Below are 17,613 nucleotides of genomic sequence, written 5' to 3'. Positions count from 1 at the left end.
GTCCCAGGTGAATATTTTCACGATTATGGTTATTATATAAATATTAAAAATCTGGCAGATTGTCAAACTTATATCACCTGTTTCTTTAACTTTGTTAAAAATTTGCATAAATGTGATTATAAGAAATTAAGTTAAAAAGTGACTGACCGTCAAGTGCGTGCCAGTTGTTTTTCTAATTTTGTTAAGAAATATTATATGAATATTTTTATATTTAAAAACTAATTAAGTATTTATATGTTCTCATAATGTGAATGTCCTACGTTGTATGCGAAAGAAACATTAATTCTATTTTAAATGAACTAAATTGTGATATAAGCTTTTAATTAAAAATCTTTGTTAATTTAAAAAGTTCTTTATTCAAAATGTATATTCGACCTGATGCATGCAATAACAGATACGACAAAATAGAACTGGGGGTGGTTTGAACGAATACGTAGATACATGCAGAGGCACAAGTAGAAGTGGATCGTTTATAGTCAGACGCACTATCATACTACAGGGATTTGTACATCGCTGTACTTTTTCATAGCTGCATCACGCATTTTGTGTTTTAAGTCGAAGTCATTCAAGTTAATAGGTGTATTATAAATATATGTAGCCGGAAGAAAACTTTTAAATCACGCTTCTATTATTTTTGATTCTGAAAGTACAAAATTTTCTTTTTTACTTCTTACTAACTAACATCTTATTATGCAACAAACAAACATAGTAGGTACGGTTATTAAAACGTTTCTTTAAAAAAAACAGATATTGTTAATTACATTTTTCTATTTATTTATTTTATGTTTTTAAATACTTCTTTGTATCAAATAATTTTTTTATCACTTTCGTTTTTAATTTAACATCACACGTTTATCATCGATATTTCAACGCTATTAATTTTATTTTATTCGTTTTATTATAATATTCATTAATTCGACCCTTTTAACGTATTTGTAAGCTGTTTATTTCGTTAAAGTTTTTACTGTCCTACCTCCGACAACTGGTGCCTCCACTTGTTTCATGAGGCTGTCTCTAAATGCTTTTGGTTAATAAGTCCTAAACAACCGTAATTCTTTAGCTTTTTATATTTCAAGAAGAAAATGTTGCGCGTGATGTAGCACATTAGCTATGGCACTGACGTTGACACCAAGGTTAAATTGCGAGCAAACTCTGCCGCCTCTCATATATATTTAACCTCCCTCGTCTATCTTTTCCCTTCATTGCCACTCGGTTCTTTTCTGTCTGTAATATAAACCACTCCCAGAATACACACAGACGTAAAACAATGACTCGTTAAAACTTCCACCCATTCCGTCAAATTTTCCTTGACATACAACAATACTAAGCACTTTATATTTCCCTACCTTATTTCTTTCCCATCGCTAACAGCGATATAATTGATTCCATTATTACATTTGAAACATGTGTTATTGAATAATATTTTTAGTCTAAAATTCGCGTAAATTCATATTTGTTTTATTTAACCCTTGATTATCATTGCAACTTGCAATCGAAATCTTCATGGTATACAAGTCACGTTTGTTCATTGACCACGTAAAATTCAATGTGTAATTCAATGTTGGATAAAGTTATGTGAAAACAGTAGAGATTGCGTCAGACAAATTTTACGGTTGTACTACTTAAATTCTTCGAACGTCAAAATTCTATATACCTTCCTTCCATAGATGAAAGGTCATAAACCCCAGACATAGCTTGAAAAACTCGGTGTTTTATACCGGATAAATCAATTTGACGTAAAATGATTTAAAACGGGGAAAAAAAGATAAATTATCAAGTTTTCTAAAAATAATTATCACCGTCGTGACAGAAAATGGAAGTCTCGTCCTCTTATTTTAAAAAAGGATCAAATAAACGAAATTTCAACTGTCGCAACGAGTGACGGCAGTTTAACTGATTATATTGATTAAAGGAAACAAACTTCGCCTCGGACAATTTAATTAAATTACTGCTGTCCTGCTTTTTTCTCGATTCGATCAATCAACCGAATGGTTTCGTTGTTCATGAACGCGATGACAAAAATTGAAATCGGAGAAATAATTATATTCGTCATCATAGATTTGATATAGTATCTCGAAGACTTATTTCTCTCGGCCACGATACATTGAGCAGCACAAGCAAACGAGACGACAGTAAAGAACGCAAGAAAAGTGATTATCGGATAACAAATTGCCACGAAATAGGATACATCGTGAAATTTTGGGTAAGGCGAGAGACGTTGTATCGCATTGAACGCGGCACTCGTTTCAATATGCGCTAATGAAATTACCACTGCTGTCATTCTGGCGATCACGGAGTTTAATGTGAGAATTAAACGTTAATCGGGCCATTAATTCGCAAGTTTCACAAGGCTATTGATTTTCCTTGGATCGAACAACGAACGCGTTATAGTTTGCCGGTTTGTCCGATACCATGGCCGGCGACAGAAACGACGAATAATCTACTGGACGTGGTTACGAAAGCAGAAAATTGGCCCGATTGAAATCTATTCTAGCGTCTTATCGACCGCCGCAATTGAATTAACCGTCCAATTATCGAGCTCGATCTCGGCTAACAATCACTACTCTTCTCGCATCCTGTCACTTGGATTAAGCAACGCGTCACGGCTAAAGAACTGTTGCCCGTTTCTCAATGTTTCATTTCTGGATACGGCAACAGCTTTCCAAATGAACTCGAAACGTCTATTAAGGGAAGTAAAATGACGTTTATTATCTTTGAAATCGACTTTCTTGTTAGATATTTAATACCACTATCGCCTGTAGATATTAGATTGCGGATATTTATGTATTTATAGAAAATTTGAAGATGTTCAAATGTACAGAACGCACATAATATACAGCATATATGAAACATTCAAAGTATTCGTTATAATATTTAATATATAAGCTAAATCTCCATGCAGATTCCATTTCTTTATTCGTGTTTATAAAGATGTCAGATTACTAAAATCTGCCGCAATGCAGTCATTAGTTTTTGGTTTTCAGAAAGTTCGTAAAACCAGTTATTTAAAAATTAATAAAATACGCTGTACTTTCTACGATGAAATGGATTTATTTTTTAAACAGGAGTATTTTTTGATGCTAATAGTTTCACGGTGTAGAGAAAAATCCAAAATTCTAAAGTTCCACCATGTAAATGTACTTATCTCTAATATCTGTTTCTATATCTTCAGTTGTGTTTAACAGGAAAAATAAGCTGGGAAACTAGGCATACAAGAGGATTAATTACAAGTACGAATTTTCTTTGTTACAAGGTAGACTACTGTACGGACGTATTTATAATTTATAACTCTCAGGTGTCGACTTAACTTTCTTCGGCTACCTGAAACTTCCATCCCTTGTCGCTTCTACAAGCAATGCTCATTTTCACCATTTCTTACCGCTACCTTTGTCTCGGATAAGAAGCAGATAATATTTTATAACAGTATATATTTTAAACATTATTATATTATATGCCACTCTGTTATATACTGTATTATTTATAATATTTATAACCATATACATATCTGTAATATTTGCACAGAAAAATCTTGCGAGTGATAAAGCTGAAAAAGAACGGTCAAAAGAATAACGTCAATATCCCATCCCCAAATTCTACTTCTAATTCAGTTCGAAAGATTGCATTGTACCTACGTGTGCAATATTCTTTTTAACGAAAAAACAAGACTGTATTGCGATTGCTTGTTAAACACAATTATCGTTTTCAATTCACAAAATTTCTAGAATTGCTTTGTTGGAGGAAAAAGCAAGGTATACTGCACGTAAGTTTTTGCAATTCATGTTGAGGCAGTTGTCGATTTTTCAATTCCGAAGAATACGCGTTACCGTTCTATCGAGATTTCGAGCAGAACGATATTTTTCCGTAGGATGGAATTTGCGAAATTGCAATTTGACACTCTCGATAGACCTAAGATAATCATAAAGGAAATGTATCTTCGTTTCAGCTAAAATTTCGTCCCCTTCGTCGTTCAACGTTTCTTGTTGCTTATAACAGTTTTACTTCATTCGGTTCCTAGAATATTCTCCAATGAAAACACGAAACAGCATAAAGTCCGTAATACAATTACGACGTAGCTACTAATCCATGATCCTAGTCTACGACTAGATACCATGCATCCTAGTCTACGTAAATACATATGTATCCTCCGTATAAATCCTTGTTCGCTGTCAAGATCTTAGAATACGTATCCGCTAGCAATTAGTTCCGTATCACCTCGCTCAAATATTTCACAAATCCTCTCTTGCGTATTCGTTCAAAATTATAATAAGAACTACGCTGATCATAAATAAATTTCCAAACACCGATACCTTACGAATCAACATATAGGACGCTGTAAAACGAATAAATCGATGAAAATAATTCGCGCAACGACGTTACCATGAAAATCGTTCGCTTAGAAACGAACCAATCGTCGTTAAACGAGGCCAGTTAACGCTTGCACGTGAATTTTTAATGGCGCGAATAATCGACGAAGAGAATGGCGACGTATGATCGCTTGACGGCCCATAATCCACAACTGTTCGATATAAACGATTTGCTTGTACCCTACTCCGTGGCATGTTCACGAATTTTTCACCCGGCTCAACGACTCGAAACACCATAAATCCAGCCTGACCGTAAAATTCGTATTGTCGCGCGTTTCACGGGCTAAACCGATACAACGACGCTTTTTTCCCTCTGACTCTCCACGAGAATAAATATCAGATGATGGCTATGCCTATTTTCGTCCGTGCCAAGTGGACAAATTTCTCTTGAAAGCTTGAACGAACACGGGTTTCGCCGTTGCGTAAAGGTTTGCGTGTGCTATTAACTACGAGATTTTTTTCTTTCAATGAAGAGGAGAGATGCGCTTCGCGATTACCATTCTACGATATTACAAAACGGAACATCAGTCGTGACGTTTTGTTTAAATATAGCATATATCGATGATTTTTCGATACAATTTTTTAGGATCCCTTAAGCAATTTTTTAAAGATGTTTTCGAAAATAAATGTGAGTGAACTTCATTTATTGGAAGAATTGATTTTACTTGTTTAAATATAAACTCCTATTATACGAATAAAAACTTACAGGTAGTTGGATGAATCAGTGCGGTAGAAGATTTACGAGGAAAATGATACAATTGATAAAATATTGAACGCTGCAGAGGTCACAGTCCCGGAAGTTGCATCACAGATTACGGTATACTTGAGGGACGAGTGAATTTAGTCAGTTTATGCTGTATTGGGAATTCGTGTTTTAAAGAAATTACACAAATACGTGAATTAATATTTTGCCTCATCAAATATTTTTCGAACGCGTCGACCATATAATTCTACGCATTCTTCTAAATTGCAAGCAAGATTTCTAAGCAATCGGATAACTATCTTTTAATTGCTCTGTAAATTATTCTCTTCGTACTTGTTTCTTCGACGTTCTACCAGCGAAACTTCTTCCCAGTGACTTTTCCTTCTTTAAATTTTTGAAGTTAACCGAAGTTCCCCTGGAAGTTAGCCCAGACAAGCGTAGAGAGTGGTTAAAACGAAAAACGGATCTCGATGGTCTTCACTGTAAAACGTAAAGAGACTCTCCGACACAAAGCAAAGACGAGAAAGCCGATCGAGTCTGGACATTTCAAATCTTTTATCTCCTCATCGGTGGGATTTCTCGCCTGAAATTCGATAAGACGAAACGGAACGAAGTGTTAAAAGCTTCGAAATTTGGGGATGATATTAATCGAGTATCTAGTCGAAATCTGAGATAATAGTAAATGAAACAATAAATAAATAAGAAACGATTTTTTAAATGCAGAAGTGAGATCTATACTTAAATATTTCCTCTTAAAATAAGCCCTCCAGTTTGAAGCAATCAATTCATCCAAAAGAAACCTTCTCTTATAAATCTTCAAACTCTACCTTCTTTCCTCTACATCGCGTACTAAATAGAAAATACTAACATCCAAGAAATGACGCCATTATCGCATCAACTTCTCAGTTCCAGTAATGGAAGAGCTTCCTAGAAAGAAGATTCATAAAACAAACTGGTGAATCGAGTAAATTACGTTAGGAGCCTGACGATTAATTTTAATCTTCAATATTAGCTACGTTTAAATTGATAATTGTAATGACTTTAAACGACTGTAATATGTTCAAATTATTCTCAACCTTATGGATCATAGACCCTTCCTTCATAAAGCCATTTAATCGTACATTTAATCATCGATCAAAGCTAACACCTAAAGAAACTTCGAGGGAAAAACCATTTATTCCCAAAAATTGTCTCGTGTTCTCTGGAAGATTGTTAGAAAATGAGCAAGTAAAATTTCCTAGGCAAAAGAACGCGACAGTCTGGACCGTGTCTCTTTTCGTTTAAACAAAGCGGCCGATGCGAGCGTAATTCCCTGTCCTCTGCACCGCAATTTCATTGTTCCTGCAGTGAATGCTGAATCGACGCGACCGATACAGCGCAACAGTTTGACAAGGACAGCTTCGACCGGTGTGAAATGCACTTCGGCCCAACCCGGAAGCCTTATCGTGCTCGTTACACGGCTGTTCATGTGCGACAAACGGTTTCGTTATGGTTCACTGCGTCCTGCATTGGAACTTGCACGTTGTTCCTGTTTTCGCAACATTTTGTTCCATCCAATCGAAGAGCTCTCTTTCTCTTTCTCTCTCTCCTCTCTAATATACCTTTCCCTCTCTTTTTGAAGGTCCATCTGTACATATCTCACCTATTCTATGTGTTTTTATCCTCTTCTCTCCCTTTTACTCTATCCTTTCCCGTTTTTCCGTGTCGAATGGAACAACAGACCTAGTCGTATCCATGTCGCTATCACGAGGTTATTATTTAAACCGCTTTTGTTGCGTCAACTGTAAACTTTGGACACCGATACAGCGAAAATTGTATTATCAATTGAAAAACTGTACGTAGACCACTGATGTCTTTCCGAAATTCTAAAGAGTTTGAGAATTCTAACGAGTAATTATAGTCGTCCATGGTTGTGGTTCAGTATGATGTAGTATCATACTATACTAATTATTACTTTCTAATTATTTATTATTAATTTTGGATATTAAAGAGACTAGAAAAAGGAACATATCGTATAGAAATTCTACCGCAATTTTATTCTCTGTTTGTTTATTCTTCGTATAAGACAGTAACGAGAAATTAGCAAGATTGATTTTTATTTTCACGCTTTAGATAGATTTAGATAAGATAAATAATACTTTTGCTTGGAAATTCTTATCATCGATTCAGTTATACTCGTTATTGTATTTCTTTCTTCCTAATGGAATTACAAATCGGATTTTCACAAAAATTATCGTTAACCAAAGATAATTTCATTTCGCGTTATGCGTATCGAATTCAATCAATTACATTATTTAATGCGAACAGCGATTGGCGTATTCCTACATTATTCGAAGAGTAATAACGATCGTCCTTCTTCACCACTAAATTGGTATCACTTATCCTACATTCGATGAATTATCCGTTCCATTATAATAAATTTAATTCCTCTCCTTGATGTTATTATTGCATACGTATATCATTCCGCTATGGATTATCATGGCTTATGATGTTGCGAGGTGAATTTATCCTCTTCTGTCGATTATTCATACAGTTTAGTTTAACCACTTGTGAAAATACCTCTGTATTCATCGCCCCCTCGTATTATTATAACCTTTTTACGACGAGAATCATTAGGCTATTAGAAAGGTGATTCGAGAAATTCCATTGTCTCTGCAATTACGCTAGTAGAATAATTTGTATAGGTTAAAATTACTGATTTCAGATACAGGCAAATACGAATTTCAACTGCGATTACGTACTACCGAAACGAAATCAATTCATTAGCATGAAACAGAGTGAGTAACGGTAGAGCGGTGAATAGAAACAAAGCTTTAAATTGAAGTAAATAATTCGATAGAAATTCCTCTTTGATAAATATCATCTTTCTATGTACTTTTCAATACGATTATCGCGGACTAGTGCAATTTTCAGACGAAACAAACACTGAACCTTACACATATGTATATTGAAATGAGAGAAAATTTTGCGAAGGAAAAGAAATTAGTGAAACAAATATTACAATAAACATTTGAAATAATTCGAAAGTGTATTTTGAAACAATTTATAATTTAAAATAATTCACTTCTATATTAATAGAAAACCAAGATCGAAAATCAAATTCTATTCTTTCTGTCTACGTTATTTGTTCGGTAAATAATTCTCTTGCAAGGCAAATCCAAATAATTTTTCGTTGAAAAATTTATTTCTCATTACGACGTAAACGCCTACGCTCGAACGATCGTTCATGATTCGTTCGTCTATTATCTTGGACGTATCCGATTGAATCGACGCAAACCATCAATCTGGGGGACCATGGAAAAGATAACCACAGAGATATCGTTCCAAGATACGTTTGTATCCTTCTACGACTCTTATTCGCGTGCGTTTCCTTGGTGAAATGGCTTGAAAACAAGGGATTCAACGGCAAACAAATCGATTCTTCCCCTGGGAGTGGAAACGCAAAAGAACATTCGACCTATTTTTTTCTTTCTCCCTTGCAAAACGCAGCTCATTTTCTTTCCCCGTCAATGTTCCTTCTCTGTTCAACCATTATATCTCTTGCTCTTTCTCTCTTTCTGCGCTTTCTCATCTTCGTGCCTCTGTCATTTTACCGTTGCAATCCTGTTTATCCCTTTCAGGTCGAATTTCACTATCGACCCGACAGATCTCTGGTAAACTAATTTCAGCCCCCAAAAAGCATTGGTTAACGCGGTCCATACCATCCCTTTGCGCCCTTATCCACATCGAATTACGATAGCCCGCTATCTCTTTCTTCTCGCTTTTCGTCTTCCTCGTATTCTCTTTTTCCTCGCACTGTGTACCTTTTTTCTTTTCGCTGGTTTTATCGATTACAGACGTCGGTCATCCCCTGTTCGTCAACGTTTCGTTTGCCAGTTAAAAAATCTACACTCATTCCCTCAGTGACTCGTTAGAAGAGTTCTCTATTTCCGGTCAAATATCGATGTATCGCGTGTTCAATTTTCGAGGGACACAGGCAACGTGATTTCTGACGGCTGCCTCCGTAAAATTGTCTTTGAAAGTGCCGCCACCGAAATTCTCTCGGGAAAATGTTACAGGAATGCGCGATGTTCTATCTGTTTGATTGTGTTTAATAATATTGATGCAAAAGGAAGAAGTAAACCTCATATTTCTTTCTTTTTTTTTTTTTTGTTTGTTTTTATTTATGCACTTGCACATCGCATACCTCCGGCGTATTTGTACGAAGACTGGAGGGAAAAACACGATAAATCACATTTTTTATTTTTTACAGGAAAGCAATTTTTAAATTTAGTACGTTGTTGTACATATTACCAAAGTTTTCTTTCCGTTTGGTTTTGAAATTGGGCACACGTTGTTCCATTCTGTTTGTAATTAAAAAAATATTGCTTGTCATAATATTAAAGTTAAAGGTATTAAAATGTTGCTGCTGAAATGAATTGTTTGTTATAAAACTTCATCAGCGTAAAAGCTATTGTTAAGGCGCTTATATCTTTGAACCGAACATATCGTTTTCATTTCCAGTTATACGATACTCTACATTCATAATCCGTTTCGTCAGTTGGCTCCGTAAAAAGCATGAATATTGCATAAACATCAATAATTTGATGAACAATAACAGGTAAGAAAAGCAAATGTCTCATCTATATCAATTTGAAATAGACACTTTGATGTAGAAAATGACTAATTATTCAACTATTTAACTATGCCAACATTGCTTTTTATTTGCAATTTTTATATCCATCGACTTTCCTTATAAAAATATCTTTGCTGTAATAAAAGATGCAGCAATTTTCCTGAGGATTTTAACGCTGCGAAAGCTTTTACAGTTTATTTATGTAGAAAGCAAAATAAACTTTTTAGAGCGTTAATTTCCGATCGGTCGCTATTGCTGCGATTTTAATAGTCTTTAGATAATCTAGCAGTTGTCAGAGGATTAAAAGGTGTCTGGTTTCAATAGCCATATCGATATCAACGATGCTTCCATTTCAAGGAGCAATTACCAATTTTCGAGTTACTCTTGCCACTCATGTACAAACCAGCACGAAGGGTGAGTAAATGTTAATCTCAATTATAAAATCTCAGTTATGAGAGAAAACAATTACGAAATAGAAAAAAGTTCGCATAAATTCATTGAACTTTTGCTCGATATTAAGACAAATCCGAGGAACGTAACAGGACGAAAATCTATTGTACTATAATTTATTATTCGAGCGAGTGAATCAACTTTGTTCGAAATTCACGTTAATCTCGACGCTTCTATTTCGACAAGTAGAATAACCCGAATCAAGCAACAACAAGAAGAATATTACATTACGCCCGGTATCCTAACGTGGCTGCAAAAAGCACGGCTACGATTTAGCAGCCACTCTGGCTTATCCTAAAGGAAAACATATTACCTGACATTTCTGAGGACTGACGTGGCAGACGAACAAGAACACAGGCGATACGTTTGCGGTAGGCTTTTTCGAGCGGAACTTCGCGTCACTAATCACCCAGTTGCTTCAGGAAAAAATCGATGACCTATCTTGCTTCAACGACCACTCAATTAGCTGGCTTTCTTTCATCGATCTGTTCCTATCTAAATCACACGTATCGTGGAGCAATACAAAATTTTTGGAAAAGAAATCGTGACTCTCCTTTTATCGATTTTAAATGATCAATAAGTCCTTCGATCTGGTTTTATACGTATAGAACATTCTGCGTTCAATGATATGCCCAAAAAGTAATTAATTGTGCTCGCAAGAGTAAAGATCTTCAATATGAGAAAAAAGTAGACGGTGAAATAGTAGACTATATGTTATTTAACACTAGGACTATCAGAGTGATCGAAATAATACACAGTAAAACAATAATTTATCTGAATTTGGCAGGGGGCAAACAATTTATATAATCAAAGTATAGTAGAAGCTCTCCAACGATTTATTATTTTTTGTTTATACAATAGGAGCTCGCGTTCAGATAAATAAAATCACCCAACAAAAGTTAGTCATTCAGTTAATCGGGTATTAATTAAAATTTCGCTCAGATAAATGGAAATCGAATAAATAATTCATAATTTTTTATATAAAGAGTCGATTATCAAATTTTGTACCTTTAAATTTTTCCTTCGTGTTATTTCAGTTTAATTTCTTTGACACATTTTATACTGTTGTTACCGGTAGTACCAGTATCAATAAAATGTCAATTTTGAAAAATTACATTGCCTTTTAGATTTTCTAAAATTTATAGCAGAGAGGTTGACCAGCTTCAGGCTCGTTAACCGATACCGATTAGTTAAAAGATGCTCTCGATTTAACAAACTTAGCGTTGGCAATTTGTATCTTGCGCTTGTATCTTGTTTCACTGTTTGCGTGATTATTGCAGCTGCAAATTGGATGCAACTTCGTCGAATTCAGAAGCTTGCAAAATTCAATCCAAACACTCGCAAAGTTCTGAGTTAGTAGAAACCACAAATTGGTTTAAATAGTTTTAAATGTTCAAAAGTCACACAAATATAACATTTTATTATCGAAGGAAAGGATAAGAAAAATATAAGGAATAAAATTTACGATGCAAAGTATTTTTTTTTAAAGATTTGTGAATCAAGAGCAAGGCGTGTGAACGTCGATAAGGTTTTTTTGGTTGGTTTTTTTTCAACTTTTCATATGCCCTGCGCGAACCAGCTGCATAGATTATGCAAGCACGCAATACAGGAACGTTGGTCACGTTCTAGACTTGGGAAATCGGGTCGTAATCCCATAGTCCCTGTCGGATATCCGACATTCTCCTGGGTTTACAATGCACGAATCGCCGTCAAGAAGCGAGAGGCAACACACACATACACATGCACAGACTTCCCAGCTTTCTGATTCCTAATTAAAACTTAGATATTTTCATAACCAGTGATTGATATCCTGAAATAAAGTGAACTAAAATTGGAACGATACAGGTATTTCAATTTTATGAACAATTGGCTAGACACAGTTTCATATAGATTTTATAGTGGAATTTTCTATTATACCACATACATATATACTTTTCGCAATTATACAAAATTGTAGAAAATAAACGATTAATTCTTCTCCGTTAACAAGCATTCTTTTATTTCTTGATGAACTTTTTCCATGTCAACTGTATATCGACACAAAAATTCACGTGGGCGCGCTTGGAACGCTATGATTTCAAATGGTATGATTAAAAAGTTAATTATTTCTTCTTTCTTGTACACAAGCACGAAACGAAGGGAATTTTTGCGAACTAGCCTCGAATACGAATATCGTGCAAAGATAATACTGGAAAATAAGAATACAACGTAGATAAAAAAGTTAACATAATACGTATAGAATTATTATTATTATATATTGGATCTAATTTGATAATTTTTCTTCGAAAGGAATACAAATAACAATGTCAGCGCTAGTTAGATTCAAAGAGCAGCTTATACAAGTAAAGAGGCCAATTAAGAAGCAGAATTTTCTGTTGTTTCTATATTCTCACACCAATTTCTTATCATCGTTGTTTCCTGATTGACCAAATATCCTTTCGAATCTACAATGCTTGCCCGCATGCTTTTACCATTCCATCGTTGTATCTAATGTCTAATTTACAATCTGCTCGTTCCCTTTGTTAATATAGAATATCTCCGCAGCCCTCATGCGTCGACGATTCAAAGTGTCGAAACCTAGATCCTAGGTTTGCTCTCACGGAGAAACTGCAAACATATTTTTCCTCTCAATGTTTAACGTTGGTACTCCATCAAGATTCACTGAACCAATATATTTCTGTACATTTTACTCCCTACGAATCGTACATCCGCATTATAACGGATAAGATAATATTTTAATTCATGTATTACGCGCATAATCATCAATGACGATTTATTCTTTTAACTTATACTTATTTTTATATTCTTAAATTTTTATTTTATGATTATAATATTTCAGCTATATTATATACCTTCAAAATTATGCACCGTGCGTTTATATATTTTAAATATTATTCACTTATCATCGGACTGTTATATTTCGTTATCACGACTTTGGATTGGTATCAAACAATCAAAATAATTATAACAAATTCTAATTATAATAAAGTTCTAGTCATAGATCATAATTCCAATCTAAATCGGTTATAGAATGTTTATACTGGTAAAGTCGAATTTATACTATTCCTCTTTCGAGGAACGCTGCTCTCATTTGCAGATGGAACGAGGATCAAAGCAGCGATCATCCGTCGTATTCCTTCAAAGTGAAACAGTATAAATTTGGCTTAAAGCAATTAAGCCCAAAGTGAAAGGTTCAGAGTGAAAGATAACCGCAGTTTACCAAAAATTAATTTCGTCGATCATCCACAAATAATAAAATTGTAAAATATCCAATGACGGAAGAACTAAAAATTACCAAATACTAATACATTTGTTCTCCGCTATAGTTTCATGTCATCGAGACAGTTCTCACAACGCTAGAAGATGCTACGATGTTGATCGTCGATTTTGCAGAAGCTGTCGATGGACAGATAAAGAGTATCCTCGTTCGATAGTTCTCGTGGACAAGTAACGAGAACAAATCAGATTCTTTTATTTGCGACAAAACAGCGCTGTGTTTGCACAGGTGCATTGTCTACCACGCGAAATACGATTTCGTGTTAACCGATGTATCCAGAAACGTTGCAATTGTCAATTCTAACGCTGATACCTGTTAGCGAACAAATGACTCCTGAGATTCTTGATCAACAATTTAATCGTTCAACTTGTTTTCACCTTTAAATAAGTTCTGTTTTCCCTGCCACGTTGTCTCATCGTAACGTTTATTGCTCGCGGGAACAGCTTTCAATTGAGTTTCGATTTTCCCTGGCTTTTATCTTGCCTGTTCGAAAGTAGAAACTGTCCCATTACTTTCTCTCTATTCTCTTGTTTGTCCGTTGACGCATCCCTTTGTTTTTCTCTATCATTTTCGATTTTGTTATCCTCAAAATACGTAACCGGAGCATACAGGATAATAATAATAGAGGAATTTTATGGTTTGTCGCTTCACACGAGATTTTTCGTTCGAGTGAACGCTAGCACCCAGCGCGGGATAGATTAATGATCACTTTTTGAACGAACAATCTCTGCTCGGTCGAAAAGAATTGATGGAAAGAAGCTTCTAACGATTGATACTCATACCTCGGAAAATGGAGTGAAACGAGAAAAACGGTTTGAAAAGAATCGATCGATTTATCTGTTTTATCTGCATGTTTTGGTGTCTGATATTAACGCTCGAGCAACTCGGCTGTAAAATTTGACGTCAATATCAGCTAATATTAATTCCGTCAAAAGCATTTATATGTTCTTAGTAATTGCAAGAAAAGATAGAAACTGAAATCCGTCATTTTAACGAGTTCGATAATTCTAGCGTTAAATCACTTCCGATACAGATGAAATTACTTAAATCAATAGAAATTTAATTCATGCTAATGCAAAATTACGGTCCATTCTATTCTATAATGAGATATTTCAATTAAAGATATTCTATAGCGTACGTTTCCAAACATATGTTTTTTTTATTAATTGTATTAACTTATTACTTTCTGTAACCCATCTCGATGGACGAAATTAATATTGAAAATGAATTTTGATAAGAAAGAAAGAAAGGAAAGAATGACATTCTTGTTACAAATTGAAAATTGATGGAATATTTCGATCACATTCGATGGATCTAATACGTTCGTTAGATACAGTCATTTCAACGTTCTTGGCGACACACGAAACGTGATTTAGTATTAACGCAACCCTTCGGCAGGACGTGCTCGAGTTCCGAAATCTACTCGCGTACCATTCCGGTTGCTCGAAGAAGGTTAGTTCTTAAATTTCATGGGCATTTTACGCTTTACCTCGTTGAACACACGGAACACCGTTCTCTTTGGTAAATTTAATTTCACGTCGCGTATGTTTGATAAAGGAATTCAACCGTCTTCCAACACATTTCTCACGTTGGATAAATAAAATTTACCAGATGCTTAAATTTACACTTCCAAGACCTAAGCTTCTTATTAGATATTTTTATATGCAGAGTCTAAGGTGAGATAATATTTTTGTACTGGATTAGCTTTTTAGTTTAATTTTCTACACCGTTACAGAGTTTCGTTTAAGATGACAATATATATATATATATATATATATTGTATCATTGTTACTTTACATATTTAACTTGTTTATATTTTGAGAGAGATGAAACATAATTGGCGTAGTTAGACATCAATAAAATAAACATTAACAAAATAGAAACATTTTGATATTAGTTGCATGATATTATGTAATGTCATAACAAGAAGCAATTTACGAAACTGGAAGTAATACTTAGTCTAAGTTTGTTACACCTCAACTTGCGTGAGATTGCCTTAATATAGGTAGTATGAGGCGTCTAACCAAAGACGAACCATTCTACTTACGATACAGGCCGCAGCTTCATTGCTTGTCCGACTAAATACTGACTATTTCCTTTAAATGGTGAATAACAAATCTACGAATTTTCAAACTGAATCCACGATAATTTTTGTGTAATTACGTATGACTAATGAAGAATAGATAATTTATCCAGTATGCATTTGCTATATAATTTATATATAAAATAATTTTTCATAATTTATTCAGGTATTAAGACAGAATATTTGACAATAAAATTAAAGAGGGAAGAAATTCTTTGGGCCACATTTCGGACATTTTCGCCCGGTCATCGGGAATCTTATCCATTACCGAATTAAATCTCCGCCCCGGGAATATCAGGTTGCTATCGATTGAACTGTAACTGCCTGATCAGATACAGGGTCGTTCTACTTGAAGCGGTAGCTCGCCATTCTGAGCTAGTTTGCCAGTGGTTATTGACACAAAGTTATCTGAGATCACCACTTAAACGATACCTCGATGCTGTGTCTTAACGCATTACCGTTATTTTGATAATCTTCACAATAGTCGCGGGGCGTTAAAATCTGCACGAGTTTCGCCTCTTTTGAAGCTTCGGAAAGCGAATGAATTATTACATCAGAGTTGTAATATCAAAAAAGAGGGAGTATACGCTGGGTCGTCTATCATATATTTAAGTTCGAGTTTTCTCGGGATAGTATAAGTTGTAAATTTAAGATATAAACTAAGAGTCGTAAGAGTGCTGGGAAAGAGAGAAAGAGAGAGAGAGAGAGTGTAAGTAAAAGTGTATGCCTTGGTGACGTCAAAGCTAAATGACTAAAGGAGTAGAGAAGGGTGCGAGGATTGAGGGTCAGCATTTTTTGACCTGGGAAGACAGAAGTTATAAGCCGAGTGTGAAAATAAGACGTACGAAGATATTGTAGTCAGTTTTTGCATTGGGTATTGCTTGTTAAAATAAAACTAAACTTCACTTCAAATAGAACATCCTTTCTTGTCCTTACTCTAGACTATTTAGATACTACAGAGTTTTGATTTAATTCTTCGATATAATACAGAAGGTGTTTAAATTCACAATTAAAGGAGTTATTAATTTTTCATTCGAGGAATTCAAGTTATACGTAGAGTATTTGAGCCTTTGATATGTATGATTTTAATTTTATTTATTTGTTTCTCGATTATCATATCTCTGATTCGAAACTGTATATACATACGTGGAATCTCAAGCTAAAATCATAAACTTTGATACACTCTGCGTAATTTCACAGATAACGCGGTCACTCGAAGATGACATTAAACATTAAATTAGATGAAGTTTAAGGATATTCTAATTTCGATCAGATAACGTTTAAGTATATCCCAATTTATTTTGAGGCAATGTAGCCTAGTCTGTTTAATCCAACTATAAATTCATGTGAGATGGCTTTTGGTCGATAGAACGTCGATAGTTTTCATGCATTTTTAATCCTTCTTCTAACTCTACCCCCACCATTCCAATTTCTTCTTTTTTTTTTTTCATTCTAACTTGGCTAGATTACGGTGATTTCCCAACCGTAGAACGGATCGTGATTGTTTAAATCGTCTCTCGAATTAACTCTGCGGCCGAATGCAAAGTTGCGGTGTTGCAGTCACGAAAAGAGACAAACGAGCCGGGTTACTAGGATCCCCAAAGAAACGTATTTCATCAGCACTTTAATGCCGCTTCTGGATAAGCGCCACTGAAATATTTCGAGCAAACTGTAACTTAACTTGGAATCCAAGTTTGTTTAAACAGGGACCGCCACTTTTTTTCTGCGACTACTTAGTGTACCGGTTTGGGTTCCGACTGTCGATAGATTTAACACGGCCAAGGTTTTAAAGGAGAAAAAGCTACTGGAAAAATATAAATTCTTTTTTTTTCGATGCTAATCGACCTACGATTTAACGTTCGTGAAATTATTAGGCTAATAACGATGGAGACTCTGGGAACTTTACGCTGATGTAAATTTTGTTATTGTAATTTATTTTAATTTCAGTGTTATGAATACTATTTTGAATATGGATTGATCGATAATTGGCGTGCTACTTCTCTTCTATTAATTGTTCAAGTTTAATTCTTCAAAATTGTTGCTCTAAAGTTCCACATTCTGTATTACTATATTATACTTATAGCAAAGAATATTACTGAACCATATTTCATGATTTATATA

General features: G+C 34.7%; 1 protein-coding gene across 9 annotated transcripts in view; it reads right to left on the bottom strand.

Moving 5' to 3' along the window:
• Positions 1-17,613, bottom strand: part of LOC117212026 (collagen alpha-1(XVIII) chain) — a 344,311-nt gene that overhangs the window by 197,463 nt on the left and 129,235 nt on the right. The gene's annotated exons all lie outside the window — the stretch shown is intronic.

This window comes from Bombus bifarius, unplaced genomic scaffold, assembly GCF_011952205.1.
Source record: "Bombus bifarius isolate JDL3187 unplaced genomic scaffold, Bbif_JDL3187 scf7180000007970, whole genome shotgun sequence".
In the NCBI taxonomy this organism is placed as follows: domain Eukaryota; kingdom Metazoa; phylum Arthropoda; class Insecta; order Hymenoptera; family Apidae; genus Bombus; species Bombus bifarius.
The sequence above is the reverse complement of the archived record's forward strand: the minus strand, read 5'-3'. Positions and strand labels throughout refer to the sequence as shown.